This window comes from Juglans regia, chromosome 2, assembly GCF_001411555.2.
Source record: "Juglans regia cultivar Chandler chromosome 2, Walnut 2.0, whole genome shotgun sequence".
NCBI lineage: Eukaryota > Viridiplantae > Streptophyta > Magnoliopsida > Fagales > Juglandaceae > Juglans > Juglans regia.
In genome coordinates this window covers 22250597-22262994 of record NC_049902.1, presented here as the reverse complement: position 1 = coordinate 22262994, position 12398 = coordinate 22250597, and the positions used below count along the sequence as shown (strand labels likewise).

The 12398-nt window shown below is 37.7% G+C and overlaps 1 pseudogene; it reads left to right on the top strand.

The window, feature by feature from the left end:
• The first annotated feature begins 3552 nt into the window (after positions 1 to 3552).
• LOC109011005 lies at positions 3553 to 8153 on the top strand (annotated as a pseudogene).
• The last annotated feature ends 4245 nt before the right edge of the window (positions 8154 to 12398 follow it).

Below are 12398 nucleotides of genomic sequence, written 5' to 3'. Positions count from 1 at the left end.
GATTTACCACTAGAAGTAACATCGCTTTTGCTGCATTCTAATCTAGAATTTCTAACCCAAATAATTGAAATGCACTCTAAAATCCACGTGGTACTTCCCAAGAAATGACATGGAATATGCTCTAGAATCAAGCAATTGAATTGAGGCATGAAGGGGCCGGAAAGATTAGTTAGTCATCTTTATCAATTTTCTATATATATTTCTTCTGAATCTGATAAACTGTCTTTAAAATGAGAGGAGATCTAGGTGCAGCCTAGCTACAATAAACCCAGGACGTCTATGCAGCAAATTATGGAAGGAAAAACAGTTCTTTCACTGAAAACAAGAAACCCAAAATAGAGTTAGCAAAGAAATATCAGAACGAGAGTCACACTAAGAAGCTGAAAAACAAATAAGAGAGAAGCATTAGAAGATTTGGAGAAATCTATATAAATGATTGGATGCAAATTTAAAATAAAAATTGCTTAAGCTAAGTAGTAGGAGACTTGAGAATTCTAAGTAGGAGGTATATATAGAGTTTCTTTTTTTTAAAAAAAAAAAAAAATTCTGTAAGAGTTGTTTTATTTTTATTATTTTATTTTTCACTAAAATCTAAGAAAATGATTGGAAGTAAATTATTATTATTATTATTATTATTATTATTATTATTATTATTATCATTATTATTATTATTATTATTATTACTGAATTGAAAGATGATTGGATTGAAATGGAAAATTCTTTTATAAAATATTAAAAATTCTTAAAAATGAGTTGACCAAATATGGGTCAACGGTAATCTTTTAAGACCAAACACCAAACAGGCATTCCATCTCAGTTTATGGGGAACCCTCCACATACAATGGCCCTCGGAGGATTTAATATTGCAACCATTTTACGGAACTCAAATGGCTTTTGCATGCATCCATCTCGATTAATGATTAAGTAATGAATGACAGTGAAATAGTTTAAGTTAAGATATTTTATTAAATTTTGAAAAATAAGAAAAAAAAATTGAATTTGCAAAAATACCTCTAAATAGTTATATTCCCAAACAGGCAGTCTATTTTTCTATCTTATTGGCTGAATTTTCAATTGAGTACATCTTTGGTTGGTATGATGTGTAAAAGTGACTTTTACATGCTTTAATCACAATTGTCACACAAAGGATGCACAATTTTTAACAAATATGCACCACACATGATGTTTTAGATCTAAACTAAACATCGAAGTATAAAGAATAAACCTTGAATCGTTAACTCTAATTATTTTTAACCCTAAATGCTAAGTGCTATCTCAAGAGACGATCAATGTAATCACCATCAATCCAATCGCTACTCGGGGTGGTAGCCGCCATCAGCCTAAAATACACAAGACGACATAACGTAAGTGGTGGCAAGAAACCACCATACAACTGTTGGCAATGATCATAAATATGGATGGCAACAGCTAGGGCTCAGGGGCGGCCAGCGGTAGTCGTGACCATATAATTGCTCACTCATATGCTAAGTCTTAGTTGATAAATTAGTTGCTTAATCACACTGAGATGTATATTGAGTTCATTTCTATTTTTGCATAAACTCAGGTTGTTAATCTTCAAGTTTTTTTTTTTCTAGAAGGTGGATGAAGCCCGACCAAGTGCCATTTATCTTGAATATACCAACACGCACCTCTCCACATGATTCGACACCCACAAATCTAACGGCTGCCACAAAATGTACTTCGGCAAAACCATTTGTGCGGGTGCCCCAATACTAGCCATTCCATCGTCAATTTTTTCAGACAATCTTCTTCTTCCTTTGAGAAGCCCATTGTGTACTTGCCACATGTTGAGAATTAGGAGAAAGAGTAATGAATTGCAGTACCTGATCTCATGATCTCTCCACGATTTCCAACTATGGCATCTCAATCTGCCAACAAGACTATCAAAACAATCAAGCACGATGGGTAGCTACTCGGTTTGGTCAATATAGCCGGGATGTGTGAAGATCAATTTATTAGGCTAAAATCTCTTTTGTATGTTTTATATTTTTCAAGCATTGTATTAGCTTTAATAGGCGCACATTTGTGGAGATTCACCACATTTCTTTCACACCTAATTAAATCCTTTCATTAATATTAGAGAAATGATAGTTGCAGTTGTGAGTGTGCAAGCATCGTGCAATCACTTTGAAAAAAGAGAATGAATACAGGACCCACATGAAAAAATAATAATTTATTAATAGTGGACCTCACTCTTTTTTAAAGCGACTGCAGTACGGTGCTTGCGCATTCCACCACTGCATGTACGTAGCATTACTCTTAATATAATGCTTGCTAAAAAATAGGTAATTAAGCTGTTCACTTTTTTTATAAAGGTAAGTTGGAGATATGTGGACTCAATTTCTAGACATCCCTTATGAAAAATTGGTAAATATCATTTAATATAACATCTTTTAACTGTTGGTTGATCAATGTTTTCTTAAATATAATTAAACAAAGATAAATAAGAGTGGAGAGGGGATCTATGATTATTTATTAAAGTATAATCTCCATGTCCTAACAAATCTTATCGCATGAAATTAGAATTTAATTCCAACAAAACGTACTTAAACTGGGATTAATAGCAAAAGGTGCTTTGATTTCTATCACATAAAATTAGAGTAATTACTTGAAAACTTTCCATGATGTTTCTTATTTTCTCCCTCTAATTTATTACATTTGGATCCAAAATAGTTTTTCAAAACTTGATTTACATATTCGTCACCTCCATCAATTTAAACAATTTTAACACTAGTAAATTGGTAATTTTCATAAAGTTAAGGAAATTGCGAAAAATGGTAGCTACATCAGAATTTTCGATCCATTGAAAAGTGACATTATTCATATATATTATTAATCTTATAAATTTGAATATAACATTTGATATAACAAAAAGTTAATCTTATAACTTTTAGTATAATATTTGATATAATATATAAATTTTAATCTTATAATATAAAATTAATATAAAATAAAATTTTAATCTTAATCATGAACGTTAATATTAAGTTATTAATATGAACTTACTTTTAAGAAGAACAAGCATGATAGGAACCAGCTCTCGGGTCTCAACTTATATAGTTGTAAACGATAAACTGGAAAAACTGGACCAAAACAGGAAAATTAGAAAGTTCCGACTTCGGTGATAAATTGGTCTGTTTCCGTTTTTAAATTTTTAAAATCGGTGTATATCATTTCGGTTCTAAAATATGTCTAAAATCAGACCAAACTAGATCGGTTACCTCCCTAGAGGTAACAGGAATCGGCCCCCACATATCAGTATGAATAGTATGAAAAAATGAAAGAAGCCTAGGAAGCTCAAAAATGAAATGGCGATCTTGTTGATTTCCCCAACCTGGCTTGATACCATTTAGGGAAATAGGCTATCTCATACGTGAGGTGATTGTATTGATTTATAGAAAATTTTGCATATGTCAACGTCTATGGATAAATAAAGCTATGACGTTACAGGAATTAGCTATACAAAGAAATTAGATATTAGGGAATTAATTATTCAACTAGAATCCGCAGAATGGCAATCAATTCATGTATATGGCAATGATAGTGATGCAAAGGATTCACGGTAGCAAATATAGTAAAACAGTCGAGCAATTTGCCTTGTTTGTCTCCTAAGCATTCCACAGACCTATAAGTGTCTTCAAGATTTTCCTAAATAGCAAATAGTTCCTACGCCCATTGAAAAGAGTCGCATTTTTCTGTCGAAGTGTCAACGTCTCAAAGAACACTTTTGCCATTCTGCTCTCGTGAAGAAACAGTTACATAAAGCCGGTAGACTTGTATATAATGGTTCTTTAATTAATATCCGTCCCTCAGATTTTGTTATCTTGGCCCTTTGGATTTTGGTTCCATTTCGGTTTCTGGGTCCTCACTGTTTCATTGGCTTTGGGCAAACATGCAGGTCGTCTTCTTGGTTTGGATTCCAAGCTTGAAAAGAGTCTTCTCATACCCTATAGAGAAATCAAAGTATTAAATTAACCCGTTTCACACTTCGACTTCGTGGATGTTTTTTCTTTCACTGCACTATTGTTGTTGTTTGTGGTCCGACTGTGGGTGCGGGTATGTTTCTTCTTTCATAAATTTGACCTCCTCGCAGGTTGAGTGTACGATCCCGAAGGACGATGGGACTCTGTCTTCCTATGTTGGATATAGAATTCAACATGACAATGCTCGGGGGCCGATGAAAGGCGGAATCCGTTACCACCCTGAGGTTATCTTTATTACCGTTGTTATTTTTTTCTTTTACATTGTCGAGTTCACTTCGTTAATCAGAAAAGAAGATTCTTATGACTGAACCATGTTTAAGACAATTTGCTTAATGATTTGAATCCTTACTGTTTGAGTATATGCATGATCAACCAAAAATGGATGATGAAATTGAAGCTCACATTACGTGTTTGATGGCTTTCCCTTGAGGTTGGAAATCCAAGCAGTACCATCAACTCAAGAGAACTGAATTATTTGAATCCATTCACTTGAGCTCTATTTATAGTCATTGATGCAACCCTTCATAGAGAGGTGCAACACTTCATAAAGAGGTACAATACTTGGGAGAGTTGAAACCCTTCCAATGTCACATCGGTGTGGATAGCTCCAATGGAAGGTATCCCCATGCGGGGAATTATAGGGTGGGGAAAGATCACACCAATGCTATGGTGTGATCAAACCTATCTCTTATGGAAAGTACTATGCTGTCGTGATACTAATGGATGGAGACTAAAAATATCGGGTTTTAAATTAGTTTCCCCCAGATCAATCTTGATTACCAAAATTTGATTATAATACATGGGCTTGATTTCAACTTTTCTTAATTGAAATCAAGTCATCGACAGGGACTGATACCATTGTTATCCCAATGCCTCGTTCGTTCGAACCTTTTTATTAGTTTATCTTGATGTTCTAGGGACGATCATGTAATGAAGATAATGTTCATTTATTTGCCAAAACATTCTTATTTGCCAAAACATTCCTTTTCTATAATGATTGAAAAACATAAAGATGGAAACTTTGAACTTCATGAAGAAGTTATGTTTACTTTGGAACAGTACAAGTTTCGAACTTACTAGTAGTTCAAAAAGTAAAATAGGATATTTGAAGTTAGTGTTTGTTGTGGAGGATTATATGGCTTTATTGGGTGTACTAACTTGCTTTTCCTTTTCTATTTCCTTAGTTCTGCAAAAACTCAGATTGACCTTCGATCCTTAAATTCTAACCCAATATTTATATTAGTGGTCAAAGCATATCCTCAATCTAGATATGATAGGATAGCATTGTGCAAAATGCATTAGAGAGCACTGGAGGGGCAATCTGAGTGGTATGAGGACGTGAGTCATGAGGGTGTTGAGAAATATTGACACCACAAGTTCGTGAAGCACAAAGCGTATATGATGAGTTATATTATAAACAGATTATGTATCTCTAAAAACTAGATGGTGAAGTTCAGTTCTTGCAGCCTGCCCCATGCACTCGAATTTAGGCATGTCTGATTCTGTAATATATGCATCATGGAGTTCTGTCATGTTATTTATGTTCTTTTGCAAGTGCCCCCGTTTCTATACTTGGTTCATTTATTGCTTTCATCTTAAAAATTTATATATATAATAAGCTTTCTACTTTCCTAAGTGTTAGATGTAATCCTAGATTTTTATTCTAAATGTCCCCTTGAGCAAAAGAGTTTTACTATTATTCATTATACACATGCCTATTTTTATACTACATTTTTATAATTGCATGCAGGATATTCATATGACATTGTGATGGTTATAAATGGGAGACACGTTCAACTACCTATACTTTATTAATCAAATGAAACCGTGGGGAATTGATACTCTTGCAGTCTATATGCTTAAAAGTTACAGTTTAATGTGTCATATTTTACTGGTCAACATTTTGATCACATGTTTCAGATTTTCCTCTTTTCTTGTCAGCTTTTATGATAGAAACATTGCTGGATCATATTAACAAGAGCAGATACAAATAGGTTACACTAGTTCATTGTACAACCAAATAGGAAACTGACGACATCCAACCTTGTACATGGTGGTCTAGGGAATGTGTTGCGTCTACCAAGTCATTGGCTAGAAGGTTGGTATAGATAAGAGAAAATATGAAACTGATGCTTAGCTTAATGAAACTAGGACCAGTCATAGTTTTCCCTCATGAAATGCTGAAGATGTTTCACTCTAGGTATTGCGTGGGAATTTTATTTATAGGTAGTCACAATGGTTGTAAGCTTTTGTAAGCTCTATTGAGTACAAACTTTCAAATTCTGTGATGCTAGGTTGACCCAGATGAAGTGAATGCTCTGGCTCATCTAATGACATGGAAGACAGCTGTGGCAGACATTCCATATGGTGGAGCAAAGGGTGGGATTGGCTGCAACCCAATAGACTTAAGTATTAGTGAGTTAGAACGTCTGACTCGTGTTTTTACTCAGAAGATCCACGATCTCATTGGAATTCACAGGGATGTTCCTGCCCCTGACATGGGGACTAACGCACAGGTAACCCATTTAAGTCAATGGACTAGATGAATTTTGATTATGGTACTTCTGGTTTGAAAATAGAAACTTTTCAACGGTTTTTTTTGGGTTAAGATACTAATTAATTTTCAAACTGTGCAGACAAAGGCATGGATTCTTGATGAGTACTCAAAGTTTATTGGGCATTCACCTGCAGTGGTGACAGGGAAACCAATTGTTAGTAAGAGAGAGAGAGATAAAAACTTTGCAGCAAGTTTCTATTAAGGGAATATGGAATTGAAAAATTTCTTCTTTTTTCCCACTTTAGGATCTTGGGGGTTCGCTGGGAAGGGAGGCTGCAACAGGACTTGGAGTTGTTTTTGCAACAAAGTCTTTACTTGCTGAATATGGGAAGTCAATCGCTGGTACGAAGTTCGCTCTACAGGTAGCACCAGTATCACATGTAATCTTCCTTTTCAGGGGCTTTAATCAATTTTGTAGACTTTTTAGTCACTTTTTACTGAATCTACTTTCAGGGTTTTGGAAATGTTGGTTCATGGGCAGCAAAGTTTATTCATGAGAAAGAAGGCAACTTAGGCAAGGTTGTTGCTGTTAGTGACATTACTGGTGCAGTTAAAAATCCAAGTGGAATTGATATCCCAGCTCTGCTGAAACACAGAGAGATCACTGGAACTTTAAAGGATTTCCAAGGTGGGGACTCCATGGACCCAAATGATTTGTTCATGAATGTGATGTTCTCATCCCTTGTGCCTTAGGTGGAGTTCTTACTCTATTTCACTGCCAAATACTTAATTACTATCAGGCTGCTGACCAACTTTAATTCTGTCTTTTGCTTCATACACTACACCTGAAATAGACTTGTATCATTTACTTAAAAATTACAATTTCAAGTACTACAAACTTTTAATGGACACAATGAATCTAGCACTATATCATTTTCTATTTTGTATTTCCTCTACCCCGCTAATTTGAACAAATACAAGTTAAGTCAATTATTATTTACTTTTATTCTCATTTAAAGGGAAAATGCTGCTGATGTTAAGGCAAAATTCATAATAGAAGCTGCCAATCATCCCACTGACCCAGAAGCAGATGGAGGTAATAATGCAGACGGTGTTTATACAAAAATGGAAAGTGACATAATTTCCAAGCTCAAACATTCTATTGACAAAATCTATCCATTCTGCAGATCTTATCTAAGAATGGAGTTGTTATACTCCCTGACATATATGCAAATTCCGGTGGTGTAACTGTGAGCTATTTTGAATGGGTACAGGTGAAAGAAACTGCACTCCCACCAATGCATAATTACACTTCCTTTTTCCTTCATTTTTATTTGGCCATCCTCCATAGAATGATGGAATATTGTTTTCTTATTGAAGTCTGCACCTGATATTGCTTTATGATTATTTCATATGCATTCATATTAGGGTAATATTTATTGGCTCTCTCTCTCTCTGCGCTGCAGAACATTCAAGGATTCATGTGGGAAGAAGAGAAAGTGAACTTTGAGCTTAACAGGTACATGAGGAGGGCCTTTCATGAAATCAAGGCAATGTGTAAACTTCAAGAGTGCAACCTGCGAATGGGTGCCTTCAGTTTGGGGGTGAACCAGGTTGCACGAGCTACCCTCTTGAGGGGATGGGAAGCCTGAGGCAATCTCTTACTCGTTCTGTTCTTTGCTCATCTGATGTAGGGGTGTACAAATAAGCCGCTCATCCGACCCAGACGATTTATCTGACCCGGACCGATAAAAAAAGCCGACCCGTTTCAATTAACTTCGGAAACGGAAATGGCCGTACCCGTCTTCTCTTTTAATCAGAATTACCTGATACCTGAATTTTGACAAAAAACTGCCATAGTTTAACCCACGAATTCTCGCTCGACGCTCTCTGATCTAGAAGTGAGAACCCTCTCAGTCTTTCTCTTGCAAATCTCTCTCTCACTGTCGCAGCTCACTGTAACAAGCCTATTGTAAAAGGCTATAAAAAACTAGGGTTGCTCTCTTCGAGGGGAGCTCCTCCAGAAATATGAGAATAAGAGATAGAGAGAGAAGATAGAAGATGACAAAATAGTCTGAAAAATTCATTAAGCATCCGTTGCATACAGGTACTGTCCAGCTTAAAAAGGAATCAGCTGGCTAATGGTTAGGAAACAAACAAAATAGTAAAACAATAAAGCAGCAGACCATAAAGGTCAAATTGTCGCAGGGCCAAACGGCCAAATTACGGAAATGTAAAACATCATAAAAACAAATGGGCCTGTAAAACATCATAAAAACAAATGGGCCTCCATAACACATAAAACGCACTCCCAGCCCATTAATGAATTAAAAGGCTGAAGCTCGGCCCGCTTTATTGACTTCTTGAAACTTCTTCTTCTTTCTCCTGAACTCAGACTTCTTCTTCACTTGAGATTGTTTGATCAAGCCGTGTAACAAGCCTCCCTTCTTCAGAACACCTTGCCCGCAAGGTGTGGGAAATCCTCTCTCAACTTCGAATGTCTCTCCCATGTGGCTTCACTGCTGTCCTGGCCGTACCAGCGCACCAAAACTTCAGCCTTTGCTTGATTACCCACCTTCACCATTCGGCGTGCTAGTATCTCGACAGGCTCTGGTCGGAGGACTCCGTCGTGATCTACTGGAGGAAGATCGGGCATGGCTGTAGTTGAAGCTCCGATTTTTTTCTTGAGCAAAGATACATGAAACGTGGGGTGGATCCGTGCTTGTGGTGGTAGATCTAATCTGTAAGCAACCTTACCCACCCTTTGGAGAATCTGAAACGGCCCAAAAAATTTCGGAGCCAGTTTGTGATTTCGACGTAGAGCTACCGTTGCTTGTTTGTACGGCTGGAGTCTGAGGTAAACCCATTCCCCTTCTGTGAATTCCCTCTCTTTTCTTCTTAGATCAGCATATTTTTTCATTCGGTCCTGGGCTTTTTGCAGGTTGTGTTGGATGACCCGTGAGACTCGATCCCTGTTTTGGAGGTGTTCTTCCACTGTTGCGACCCGAGCCGTGCCTGGTACATATTCTAACCAACGGGGAGGGGGGTATCCATATAGGGCCTCAAATGGGGTTAATTTAGTTGACCCATGTGGGGAAGAATTATACCACCACTCAGCTAGTGGTATCCACGTTACCCAGTCCCTTGGTTTGTCACCTGAGAAGCATCTCAAAAAATTTCCAAGGGTTTTATTTACAGCTTCTGTTTGACCATCCGTCTGAGGGTGGTAGGCTGTACTTAATGCCATTTGGACTCCTTGTAAACTAAATAGCTCATGCCAAAATTTACTTGTGAAGGTTCTGTCTCTGTCCGAAACTATTGAGAGGGGTAAGCCATGTAATTTAAAGATATGTTTGATGAACAGATTAGCGAGGTCTTGGGCTGTGTATGGGTGCTTTAAGGGTATTATGTGGCTGTATTTTGTGAGTCTATCAACTACTACCCACAAGCTGTTAAACCCCTGAGAATTAGGCAAACCCTCAACAAAGTCCATCGTGATGTGGGGATGGGAAGGGGTTGTAGTAACCCACTTGGAAGCGTATTAGAAGATTTAACTCTTTGACAGAGATCACATCCTCTAATAAACTACTTAACCTCACTCTTTAAACCGGGCCAATAAAAATCTCTCCTCATCCTTTGAATGGTCTTATCAAAGCCCGAGTGTCCCCCCCATGGGCTGCTATGGCCCAATTCCAGCAAACAGGTCTTAAACTCCTTATGTTGGGGAATGTATAGCCTTTGTTTGTATAATAGCAGATCTGACCTCATGGTATACTTGGGGCCTAATTTATCTTTTTTGAAAAGAGAGATTAGAGCTTGTACCTTAGGGTCTTTTTCATAGGCAGCTTTTAGGTCCTCCAGCCATTCCACCGTGGGAAAGGAGATAAGCATTAATGTCTACTCCTCATTCTGCTCCTTTCGGGATAGGGCATCAGCCACTTTATTTTCAGCACCCTTTTTGTATTCCACAATAAAGTCATAACCCAATAATTTGGAAACCCATTTTTGTTGCATTGGGGTTCCTACTCTTTGGTCCAAAAGATGCTTGAGGCTTTGTTGGTCCATCTTAACTTTGAAAGTTCCCCCAAGTAAATACGGTCTCCATTTTACCACTGCACTCACAAGTGCAAATAGTTCCTTCTCGTAAGTGGATAAGTGTAGAGCCTTCCCTTTTGGAGATTGGCTGAAATAAGCAATGGGTCTTCCTTGTTGCATAAGGATAGCCCCAATAGCTGTGCCCGAAGCGTCACATTCGATGGTAAATGTTGCTGTAAAATCTGGTAAAGCTAGCACCAGGGGACAAGAAATAGCCTCCTTCAACTTGTGGAAAGCTATTTTAGCTTCTTCACTCCACTTGAATCCATCATTTCTCAACATTCTGGTCAGTGGGCCAGCAATGTCTCCATAGCCTTTAATGAACCTCCTGTAGTATCCGGTTAGCCCCAAGAATCCCCGTAATGCCTTGATAGACTTGGGAAGAGGCCATTCTTGCATGGCTTGTAATTTTTCTGGATCAGCCTTCACCCCTTGTCCAGAAATTAAATGTCCCAAGTAGGCTATCTCCTTGCACCCAAACCTGCATTTAGAAAGCTTAGCAAACAACTTGTGCTCTCTTAAAGTTTCGAGAGTCACCTGTAAATGCCTCAAATGGTCAGTTTCAGATTTACTGTAGATCAGTATATCATCAAAAAATACAAGTATAAACTTCCTCAAATGAGGTTTGAACACCTCGTTCATCAAACTTTGGAAAGTAGAAGGGGCATTAGTTAGCCCGAAGGGCATCACTAAGAATTCATAATGACCCTCATGGGTCCTAAAGGCTGTTTTGTGTATATCAGAGGGTTTTACTCGAATTTGGTGGTACCCCGACCTTAGATCCAGCTTAGAAAAAATCATGGCACCATGTAACTCATCCATCAACTCCTCCACTACAGGAATAGGGAATTTATCCTTAATAGTGACTGCATTAAGGCCCCTATAGTCCACACATAACCTCCACGACCCATCCGCCTTCCTAACCAACAACACCGGGGAAGAATAGGGGCTTTGGCTAGGCCTTATTGCTCCTGAATGTAATAATTCCTTGACTATCTTTTCAATCTCATCTTTTTGAAAATATGGGTAACGGTAGGGACGCATGGAAATGGGTTTGGTGTTGGGTATGAGATTTATAGAATGGTCATGGGTTCGGGTGGGGGGTAGGCTTTTTGGTTCCTCAAACACTTCAGGATATTCCTTGAGTTTACTCTTTATAGTTGCTGGAATTTGATCTTCAACTAAGTTGATTTCACCTTCCATGACATGTAAAATTATGCCCCTTTTTTCCAGCTTATTAAAGGTATTTAGAGATCCTTCCTCAATCAATTTCTTTGCTGTCAACCCTTGTAACTGCACTCTTTTATTTTTAACAGAAAATTCCATGGTTAACTTTTGGAAGTCCCACAAAACAGTACCCAACTCTTGCAGCCAATGAATGCCTAGCACCATATCACAACCTGCTAGGACTAAAACATGCACCTCAATTGTAAAGTTGGTACCCTGAATGTTAACACTCACTCCCTTGCACTTTCCTTCACTAGGTAGGATTTCCCCACTTGCCACCTTCACCTTAACTTTTTCTTCCAGATTAATAGGTAGTTTGACTCGGTTTAACACAGCTGGATCCAAAAAATTGTGGGTTGATCTAGTGTCTATTAGTATTGTCACCCACTGAGGTCCAATCTTCCCCATCACTCTCATGGTTTTTGGATTTTGGGATCCTGTTAAGGCATGGAGAGATATTTCTGGGTTTATGGTTAGGTCTATTTCTGTTTTTAAACTGTCTAGGCTCTCTAACTCACCCACGGTTTCCTCCATATCCCTTTGCTTTTCAGATTCAAACAACACCTCTTCTAATA